This window comes from Amblyomma americanum, chromosome 5 (assembly GCF_052857255.1).
Source record: "Amblyomma americanum isolate KBUSLIRL-KWMA chromosome 5, ASM5285725v1, whole genome shotgun sequence".
NCBI lineage: Eukaryota > Metazoa > Arthropoda > Arachnida > Ixodida > Ixodidae > Amblyomma > Amblyomma americanum.
In genome coordinates, this window is record NC_135501.1 from 100,863,131 (window position 1) to 100,874,708 (window position 11,578).

At 47.2% G+C, this 11,578-nt stretch overlaps 1 non-coding gene across 1 annotated transcript; it reads left to right on the plus strand.

Moving 5' to 3' along the window:
- Positions 1-3,665: 3,665 nt before the first annotated feature.
- Positions 3,666-3,737, plus strand: TRNAR-ACG (transfer RNA arginine (anticodon ACG)). Its single transcript has one exon. It is a non-coding gene; the product is annotated as a tRNA-Arg (tRNA).
- The last annotated feature ends 7,841 nt before the right edge of the window (positions 3,738-11,578 follow it).

An 11,578-nucleotide genomic window follows, 5' to 3' on the forward strand; every position in this document is an offset into this window, starting at 1 on the left:
AAAACCAATTTTCCTTTCTTCTTTCACTACATCCTTTATCCCTTTTCTTACGGCGCGGTTCAGGTGTCTTACGATATATGAGACAGATACTGCGCATTTCCTTTCCTCAAAACCAATTATTATTAGTATTAAAATTTTAATAATAATAATTAGTTTTTGCTGAGAAGAAATGGCGCAGTATGCCTCATATATCGGCGAACACCTGAACCGCACCGTAAGGGAAGGGATAAAAGAGGGAGTGGAAGAATAAAGGAAGAAAGAGTTGCAGTAGTGGTGGGGATCTTTAACGTGCACTCACATCGCACAGCACTCGGGCGCCTTAGCGTTTTGCCTTCGTGAAAACGCAGACGCCGCGGTCGGGTATTTATGGAGGCAAAACGCCAAGGCGCCCGTGTGCTGTGCGATGTCAATGCATGTTAAAGATCCCCTGGTGGTCGAAATATTTTCGGAGCCCTCTACTACGGCACCTCTTTCTTCCTTTATTCTTTCTCTCCCTCCTTTATCCCTTTCCTTACGGCGTGGTTCAGGTGTCCGCCGATATATGATACAGATAAAGCGCCATTTCTTTTCCCCAAAAGCCATTAATATTATTATTATTACTAGACATTTTCGAGTGGAAGCTGTACTCCTGCCGAACAAAGCTGAGGTCATGTGGCTTTTAAATTTGACCTTAAATATTCTGAGGGCACTTTTCTACTTACGTGCAGGAATTCGAAAGCATGGAACTTTCTAGGCCCCGCCGCGGTGGCTCAGTGGTTAGGGCGCTCGACTACTGATCCGGAGTTCCCGGGTTCGAACCCGACCGCGGCGGCTGCGTTTTTATGGAGGAAAAACGCCAAGGCGCCCGTGTGCTGTGCGTTGTCAGTGCACGTTAAAGATCCCCAGGTGGTCGAAATTATTCCGGAGCCCTCCACTACGGCACCTCTCTCTTCCTTTCTTCTTTCACTCCCTCCTTTAATCTTCCCTTACGGCGCGGTTCAGGTGTCCAATGATATATGAGACAGATACTGCGCCATTTCCTTTCCCCCCAAAACCAATTATTATTCTTATGGCTGCGTTTTTATGGAGGAAAAACGCTAAGGCGCCCGTGTGCTGTGCGATGTCAGTGCACGTTAAAGATCCCCAGGTGGTCGAAAATATTCCGGAGCCCTCCACTACGGCACCTATTCTTCCAATCTTCTTTCACTCCCTTCTATATCCCTTTCCTTACTGCGCGGTTCAGGTGTCCAAAGATATATGAGACAGATACTGCGCCATTTTCTTTCCCCAAAAAACCAATTATTATTATTATTATTATTATTATTATGGAACTTTCTAGAACGCGAACTTTTTCCACGACGACACTCTGTATTGTACTTTCCTATATTTTCGTTCCTCTTTTTGTTTTTATTTCCTTATTTTTGATTTACTCGTACTTCTTACTTTCTATTCTTTTTGTTTTCTATGATTATATTTTGATTTTGCTTCGTTATTTTAATTGTTCTTACATTTATTAATATTTTTATTCTTAATTCCGAACCGTTTTATTATTTTGCATTTTGTTGTGTTTTATTTTTATTTTAATTACTTTACTTTTGATGACGATTGTTGACAAGTGAGGCGGGCACTTCCTGCGGACACTTATGAGTGAAGAAAGGGTTTTGCCTTATACCGGTAGGACCAGATGCTTGGCAGTGGCATCGTGGCACGTAACTAGCCACACCTCATTATGGCTGCGAGCGTTGAGCCGAAGCCTTGCAACTATCGAATCACGTTCCTTGCTGCGCCTCGCCACAGCTGCGTATGCGCAGCAGGCGGCAAGCTCGAAACTGCCTGAAATTGCGTGACATGCCATTAGCTATATGAAATTGTGTTGCGTGCGCTTGGCAGTAGATTGCGGCTTCCTGATTTTACAAGGATAGGATCCAGGGGCTCTCGCACATGTGGCGTGGTCTCCTTGTCACCGGGGGTATCTATTGCTAAACCGTCGTCATCGATTCAGGTGGCGCGTTTGTTGCGACGCGCGTCCCTTTCTTTCAATCTCTCCTTCCACATCTCTATCAACTCTCCTACTGTCTGCACATGGCAGCGATTGTTGCTCAGCTTCTGCTAGTGGGCACGCCCATGCTATTTTCTTTCTTTCTTCTGTCATAACACCGATTATGGCTCAACTTGAGCCAGTGATAAAGGAGGGACTGGAGAGAAGAAAGGAACAATGTGGTGCCGTAGTGGAGGGCGCCGGTATAATTTCGACCACCTGTGGATCTTTAACGTGCACTGATATCGCGGAGTACACGGACGCCTTTTGCGTTTCGCCTCCATCGAAAGGCGGCCGACGTGGTTGGGTTCGACGCCAGGTACTCCGGATCAGTAGACGAGCGCCCTAACCACTGAGCCACCGCGGAAGGTGCCTGCGCTTTCCTTTTCTTTCTTCCTTCAATCGCAACGCAGCAACAACAACTTGCCTTCGTGCGCTGACCTTGAAAGAGCTTTTGCTCCTCCTACTAAGTTCAGCCAGGGTGAACCACAGTAAATATTTATGCTCATATTTCATTACCAAAAAAGTGGCAGTGGCCTACCTTGTCTGTGGCAGGATATACGTAGCGAGATGTACATTTCCCTGGCTGAGCTTGTTGTGGTCACTATGTTTAGCAATGAGGGACATTGAGCTGCATCTCGGTGGCTATATTCGCCGTCTATACGGTCGGCAGTCTAGCATCTCCGTTTGGCAAGCCGTTCCTCTCTCTGTTCGGGCGTCTCCGGTGCTCTCTTCGCCTTCTGACGCTCATTCTATCTTTGTTGAGTAGCCAGCCGCCAGGCGACAACCTCATGATGGAAAGAGTTAATCTCCTTTTGTCTATACTGCCATTTAGCAGCGGCTGAACTCTCCTTTTGTGCATCCATATCAAACGTTGCGATACAGCCGCCCATTCCATCTCCGCCTTTCATAAGCAAAGCTCGCATGCGGCGCAGCGCGGTTGGGGTAAAAGTGAGGCGTGCGGCGACGAAGCCCACGGCGCACCTGTTGGGTCTCTCTGGTTACCATGATATCAGTGCATGCGCACAACTGCTCATCCGCGTGACGTCACCCGTGGCTCCGACGATGGAGTGGGTGCGCGACCGCGGCGATGGCGAAGCGCACGCCACACCGGCTGCTTCTTTCCGGGTGCCATGGCAACGATGCTTGCGCAGAACTGGCCTCTCCTGACCACAGCGAAATGCTAGGCTGGTAGCCAAGTGTAGCTCTCGCTACAAAACAACATTGGAGAGGACACTCAAGCTCCCACTTGAGGGTATGAGGCGATATCATAGTGGGTTAGACTTTCTATTCCGAGCAGTTTGAAGCCTTTGAACGCATTTTCAAAAAAAAAATATGCCATCACCGCCTGGAAGACGTTTAAGTGACGAGCGTTATGTGTTTGGTAGCGCAACTGACCCGAGCAGCACAGGTAATTGGCCCAACATTGGAAATGTATTGACAAAGCTGGCCCTACAAAGGACCAGGATGGGACCATCCTGTTGCAATATTGGGCCGATGACCTGTGCTGCTTGGGGATCTATCGTCCATGCGATCTATTACAACTTGATTAGGCTACTTTTTCATACCTCACGACGTGCCGGCGTATACCACCTAGAGGTCAGATATCTTTGCCCAATTTGGGCCGAAAAAGCTTTTTCACCCTTCCGCCACGGTGGCTCAGTGGTTAGGGCGCTGGACTACGGATCCGGAGTTCCCGGGTTCGAACCCGACCGCGGCGGCTGCGTTTTCATGGCGGCGAAACGCTAAGGCGCCCGTGTGCTGTGCGATGTCAGTGCACGTTAAATATCCCCAGGTGGTTGAAATTATTCCGCAGCCCTCCACTACGGCACCTATTCTTCCTTTCTTCTTTCACTCCCTCCTTTATCCCTTCCCTTACAGCGCGGTTCAGGTGTCCAAATATATATGAGACAGATACTGCGCCATTTCCTTTCCTCAAAAACAATTTATTATTATTATTATTCTTCGGAGGACCATTTTTCCTTACCTCAAGGCGGTAGGTGCCCGGTCGTCATGAGGTATGAAATTGTGAGCTAGCGAGTGCTGATGTCAGAACCGCCATGTTAACCCTAACCCTAGCTATTAACATAATTAGGCGATATTTATGCCTAACATGTTCTGGTCATCGAGCCCGTTAAGAATATGTCTTTGGTTAGATCATGACGTCATCTTTTGAGCATTTGTAAACAATTAAACTCTCATAATTGAATATTAACTGCATTCGTTAATAATTGTCGCTGACGTGTTCTACTCAACGAGAGGATTCTAAATAACCAATTTGTTTTACAATGACCTCATTAATTACTTCGTTAGAAGCGACTAAACATAGTCAAGTGTCTAGTTAATTATGATGTAACCAAATGAGTGATCTCACCGATCTCTAATTCGGTATACTAATGACATCACCAAGCAATCACGAATTGGAATTCTATATCGATTTAATATGGAGGCCACCATATTGAATTCCTCGGACTTGGAAAATTTCACGCCGTATGGAGGCGGTAGCAGACCCTAATAAATCGAGAAACGTGACGAATGAGAGCTAACGCTCTTAAAATTTGTTTCTATGAAATGAAATGGCGCAGTAATTCTCTCACATATCTCGGTGGACACACGCACTGCGCCGTAAAGGAAGAGATAAAGGAGCGAGTGAAAGAAGGAAGGAAGAAAGTGGTGCCGTAGTGGATGTCTTAGGAATAATTTGGTCTACCTGCTGATCTTTAACGTGCACTGGTGTGGGTAGCCTTGAGGTTGACCTGGATCCAAAGTCCAAGTGTCCGGATAAGCTCCACTTCGTTATGGGCTGCCCATCTATCCTAAGTTTGAGCGCGCCCGGTGACCTGTATGGTAAATTATGAACCCGTATTGCTTCGGAATTCTCTGCGGTGCAGTGAAGACCGCATTTAGAACCGAAATCTTCCACTACCTATGCTGCTTCCTGTAGGTGTTTCTTTTTGGCCGCTTAAAACCACCACTACTCAAACAACCCGCATGATTAGTCGTATCACCCGACATCGCCAAGGCATGCGAGAAGAGGACACAATGCGCTTGGTCCAAGCTCTAGTGCTCAGTAGAATCACGTACGGACTTCCTCTTCACAAGACCACGAAACATGAGGAGCAACATACTGACACCACATTAGCAGGGGCATACAAAACGGCGCTTAGTCTTCCACCCAGCACCTCGACAGAAATAATTCACGCTCTTGGCCCTTTCAACACATGATTGGAGCTCCAGAAACGAGTCCTCACACCACAAAACAGTTCCTCTCAAACAAACACAAGCCGGCCACGCTCTTCTCAGGCGTGTAGGCATGACGGCGGACATACGAGCCTTAGACTGAATCCTCCCTAGAGAAACTACAAAGAAATAAAACGAAAGTAGCTCCGATAGAGGGGCATATTTTCAAATATGTCTACAGCGGCAGCCGCAAAGCAAGATTTTCCTACCTACGAAGGCATCTACCTAAGAACCTCTCAGCCATTGCGTGTATGCGGACGCCACGGCATACCCGGACCACAATAAATACGCGGTTACAGTGATAAATTCCGAATTCACCACTGTGCTCGCTGCCTCCGTCACAGCCGACTCTCAAGCTTTCGCTGCTGCACTTGCCATACGGCACTGCGACGCGCAAGGACGCAACGCTCATGTGGTCACGCATTCACAGCAAGCCTGACGGAACTTCCTGCGTAGGCGCGTCCCAAGACACGTTGCTCGGCTCATGGGTACCCGACCGCTCAATAAGCCCCACCAGATAACGTGGACCTCTGGTCACGAAGAACTGGAGGGAAATGAAACAGCGCACGCTTTAGCTAGAGCAGCAATAAACCGAGCGGGGCCATCGAGCGCATTCCAATTCATCGCTATTCACTCCGCGTGCCACAAACGCATAGAGTTCCAGCGTCTGCAGTGCTAGAAATGCCTTCCTCCCCACAAAAAAAAAAATGTCAGCGGCTTAGCTCGGGTATGCCAGGATATACGTAGCGAAAGTTAAGGCATAGCTTGGTTAGCCTTGGTTAATCTTGATTGCAAGTCCAGGTTAGTCTGGTTGTCTGGCTAGTTGTTGTCACGTGGTTCGTCACGCGGTTTGTCATGTGACCAGTCACATGATTGGTCACAACGCGCGGTGCGACCACAGAGCACAGCGAAACTGTGAGTTCATAGCCAATGTAGCTTTCGCGACAAAAATTACACACCCACGACGCTATCTCCTGGCGCCAGATTCAAACAAACACTTTCCCTCATCTCCACAAACTTCCCCTCATGCACCCAACACTATATACTCTGACACATGCCCATGGTGCCAGGGCCGCCCAACACACTTCCACATTTCGTATGGATGCGGGGCGGAACCGAACCACTTACAGACGGAGTACACGTCATTCGAGCATTGGGAGGTGCTGCTGCCCAGCGATCGTGGCGAGGACCAAAGAGCCCTCATAAAACAAGTCCGTCGACGCCAGTGGAGCCACGGAATATGGACCCCACCCATAAGCCTCAAGAATCATTCCCCTGATTTTAATCATTTAACTTTACCTACCTAACGTGCACTGTCACCGCACAGCACACGGGCGTCATTTCCATTTCGCCTAAATCGAAACGGGACCGCCGTGGTCGAGTTCACACCCGGGTACGCCGGCTCGTTAGGCGAACGCCTTAACCACTGAGCCACCGAAGCGGGTTACGCATTTTTCATTTCTTTCAGTTGTTTCAACAAATAATTAATCACTTACAAACTATAATCTTCTTAATTATAATCATCGAGCAATGGCTTACCATTCTGAGCGTTTTGGCACCCTTGAACACACCTTTTATTAAATGTTCATATTTATTTCATTTAATTATGCAATAATTTAGAATTATTTCACTAACCCGTAATTGCGTATAACACACCAACCAAACAGCAATCACTAGAACCACAAATTACCATGAGAAGACGTTTTTTTACGCTGCCCCCGATTATAGGTCGCCGGTTGAATACCTGCCGTAAACTAAGCTCTATTTTCACTAGTACGTTTATTCTGCTCGAAACGCTGAATCGTATGACCATCCGGAACATTCTGCGGCAAACGGTTGGCAGATACGATCTTTTACGCAGGCCTCGATTATTTCCGACACGCGGTGCCGACCACGCCGAGGCCTTTTCGAGCGAATGAGCTGTATAGGCTATCGCTTAATAAGTAGCAACGATATTAACCAACTGCCCCGCAATCAGAATGTTTTATTTAGGTGTTTACTTTTAGCCTCATTCTGTATATTGGACCGTATGGGGAACCACGATTACACCTTTTGCGATGGGCTGCAGTTCTCCGAAACATCGAACTGCGGCGTTATCTGCAAACGGCGAAAGCAAACTAAGTTGAGTGCATTTCGGAGTGAACAGTGCCAGATATCTCGCTAATAATTGTCTATATTTGTGACCGCAAACACGAAGCGGCGAAAACAGCGCTGAAAAATGCCCGCTCAAGATGACATAGACAGAACAAACCTCTATTTGGTTTGGCTCATGGAGGTTTAACATCCCAAATCGACTCAGGCTATGAGGGACGCCGTAGTGAAGGGCTCCGAAAATTTCGACCACCTGGGGTTCTTTAATGCGATACAGCGCGAATAAAGACGGGGACGAAGCGAGACAAGACACCTCAGCGCTGACTTCAACTGAAGTCAGCGCTGTGGTGTCTTCACAGCGCTGACTTCAGTTGAAGTCAGCGCTGTGGCGTCTTGTCTCGCTTCGTCCCCGTCTTTATTCGCGCTGTATCGCATTATGGAAAAATACCAACTAGCCCGATCTGCCACTCTTGCTGGGGTTCTTTAACGGGCACTGACATCGTTCAGTGCACGGGCCTCTGGAATTTCGCCTCCATTGAAATTCGACCGCCGCGGTTGGGATCGACCCCGCGACTAGGGGACAGTAGCCGAGCGTCATAACAACTGAGCCACCGCGGTGGCCGAGAAACCTTTATTTCTTTATTTGGGCGGATTAAGAGGCAAGAGGTAAACGAACTCCAAGAGGACAGCAGCTTGGGCCTGTTGGTTACTCATTTGTGATTGAACAGCGCAGAACAAGGGTATAGAACAAAAGACAGGCGCTGACTTAAAAACCTTTGTCGACCCCAGATATTACCTGACAAGGGCCCTTAAGAGTGTGTAGTTTATTTTTGCTTGCAAGAACTTACAAGCAATTTTCGGCTTGTGCCACGCTCAGAAATTATGGCCTGCAGCGGCCAGTCTAGTATATGCGGTTTTGCAGTGAAGAACACGTCAAGGTAAAATTTGTAGGGAGTACTTTTGTTTCGCAATAAACTGGCAAGTTTTGATTTTTTGCACAGTTCCTTAGAAGCTGACATTGCCTTTGTAACAACTGACGTTTTGTGCTCGTCAAAAACGAAACTGATGGCTTCTAACATCTTAGCTTTGTCCAGACCCTTACAATCACAGGAAAGCTGCCCTCTTTGTCCTAGGTCAGCAGTGCGAGGGAATTGTCTTTCAAGTGCCATACAGTTCATCCCACTGGCCGATTTCTGTCGTTTAGTTGTAGCAGCTCACAAATTCGACCCCGTTAGAAACGCACCAGTCACTTTCCGATTCAGGGCCTGCCGTGGCAACGCGTCGCACCATGGCTAGAAGTCCGGCTGTTTTAAGAGCGTTTGATGTTACTCATCACGTTTCGAGATTTTGTGGGGTCTGCTACCACCCTGAGATCACAACGCAATCTGTGGCAGCAACAAATCATCACGTTTCAAGATTTAGTGGGGTTGCTACCACCCTTAAAGCCCCTTGACATTGAAAGTAGCACATTTTTGTGAACTTTGCCACCGCGCCATGAACTGTGGCATATCCTCCTCGCCCGAATCTCTGCTAGGCGCTTTTCTGAACGGTAATTGGCCTGCCCGCCGTCGCCCAGACAACGAGCGAGAAAAGATCGTTATCTTGTGTTCTCTTTCGTCGGTGCCATGCGCAGGCCGTCTGCCTCTCCTGTGGGTTCAGCTCCGTTGACTTACGCGATGACAATTCGAACTCGACAATTCGGTAAGTATTTTTGCCGCGTTATGTCCGATTGCGATGCATTTCAGAGCGCAAGCCGGAGTGAAAATGGCGTCACGCTGGTCGCGAGTGCTCGAGGAAAAAATGACATCAGCCGAAGAAAAAAGTGCATCCACAACATCGCCCTTAATTAATTTGTTTCGACGAAGCACACCGTCCTCGGTAAAGTACTGTGCATTTAGTGGTACCTAATCTAGTGTGCATACTTAAAACTCCTTCCGAGATGATCAGGAAGGTGATTATCTTGCTTAATTCGCTGATCATTGTGTGTCGTTTCACGTGCTAATCTTTCTATTTGATGGCATTTCTTTGTGTGTTCAGTTCGCGTCTTATGGCGTGAGGATTACGCCTATTATAGCCACTTTATTTTCTGAATTTCAGTGTGGATGTCAGAGACAAACGTTTCCATCGTCGACGTTCATATATTTTGCTAGTTAATACGCGTGCTGCTGACATTGTGCCAAATAGAAAAGTTGATTTTCGAAGCGTTTACGGCAGTCTCTCTCACGTGTGCCCCGGTGCTCTAGCGCGGTTGCTTTAACGGTGTTTTACCATCGTCTGTCTGAGGAATTATAGGGGGTGTGAATTTTTAGAGAGAAGCACTCATTCCACCGTCGCAACTGCGCGCAACTCTACCGCAATTCCGAGATCTGATGCCACATGAGCAGCGACTCACAGAGAAGGTGCTTTTTAGAGCGAGCTTTGAACTCTCGCAGGCGAAATTGTTATGATAACAGCACTGAATCGTGTTTTCAAACTGACATCAGATCGTTTAGCTCCGTAGTTTATAAGAGTAGAAATCGCTTCCATGAGACTCATTTAGACACGGAATGAATACATCATTTCTGGTCGCGCTTTACAGTGTTGAATATTGACTCAGCACGGGCTTCTGAAGCATTTCTTGAATGCTTTCGAGGGATTAGTCTACATGAGTCATCAAAAGAATATCATATCTTTCCGCCTCTTAAAAAACTCTTCTGTTGGCACCAGCAGTCACCAAAAATTTTAAGCCAGACCCTTGTCCATACTCGCTTCTGCGATAGTTAATAAAGTTAGGGAAAAAACTAGAAAATAAAATTCTTGTGTTTCAAGCAGCAGTGAAATTTGTAATGAAGGCAATCAAGCCGCGGCGTGTGCATCACTCCGACGAGCAAAGCTTAAAATTTTTGGTCGAAAACGTGATAAAAAATGCATGACGCGTATTAAAGAAAATTTCCCAGCATTTTCGCAGCCACTCACTTACTCGTGAAACGACTTCGTTGCCTAAATTACCACAATCTATACCTGCCTCTACTGCAAAAAAACAGCGTCATAAACAGTACTTCCGCGAATATGTAGTGCTAGGCCAATTCTACATTGAGCCGAGGTGTCAGTAAGCTGGAAAATATTGAATAAAAATGTAACGCAAATCTCATGCTAATAAAAACTCTGCAGTATTGAGGAGCATGGAGCGCGGTTTGATTGTTCATGCCGTAAGCGCTAACGTTTAGTGCTTTCACTGCTCGAACGAGAAAAGGATAAAAGCGGCTCGTGGCAGAGTCACGCATGTCGCGTCACTTTCTTGTGATTTTTTTCTTGTGAAGTTCGTGCAAAAAGCACATACTTTGGCGCGCTCATGTGTGCCAGCGAACACATGGGGCCGGCGAGCACGTGATGGCCTGAGAAGCGGGCCGCGCGTAGCGCGCACATCCAGCGGGCGAAGATAATCGAGGAGGAAAACGAGGAGTGGAGGAGAGAGTCGCTACTTTCAATATCAAGGGGCATTAACCTCCCTGAGATCACAGCGTTTATGTGGCAGCCAATTATAAAGAGCACATCTCGCACTGCGAGTTGTAGCGCCATCTACAATAGCATTGTAGAAACAACCATCTACCGTGTGCCAATGATGACGTCACGGTCCAATATGACGGATAGAGGTGGAACTATGTTATTATTTCGTCGGGGACAAAACGGCGGCACATTTCTGGCTTCTCGAGTCCAAGAAGGCGGCCATTAAAATCTGTTTTGGCCTCCCATAACTTTCCTCCTCACCACTCCGCCCCAACGTAGCAAAAGTGTCGTAGTACGGGTCCGCTATGTATGTATTACTTTGTTGCGCTATATATATATTGCCCCGAATATTTGCACTGTGTTCGTTTTTCACATCTGCCGCCACATCACTTTATCGCTTTGTTTGCGACGCAAGACGCGACTAGATTTATCTCGATTGATCGCAGCCAGGCAGAGCTGATTCTACGTTGTTCCGGAATGTTCTAGTAACTTTGCGCTATTTATCTCGAAAGTTCGCTATCAGCTTTAAATTGAGCACAGCCCACAGTGGCCGGCATTCTGTTCGACGACCGCCGAGCACGCTTGTCGCTTCGCCGCCGCCGAGTGATTCAGTCCATTTTGAGTGCAAGTCAGCACAATAAACAGTTCTTATAGAAGACCCTTTCGTCCGGCTTCATCGCTGTTTCGACTGCCGTCACCACTACGTGACAATATATATATATATATATATATATATATATATAT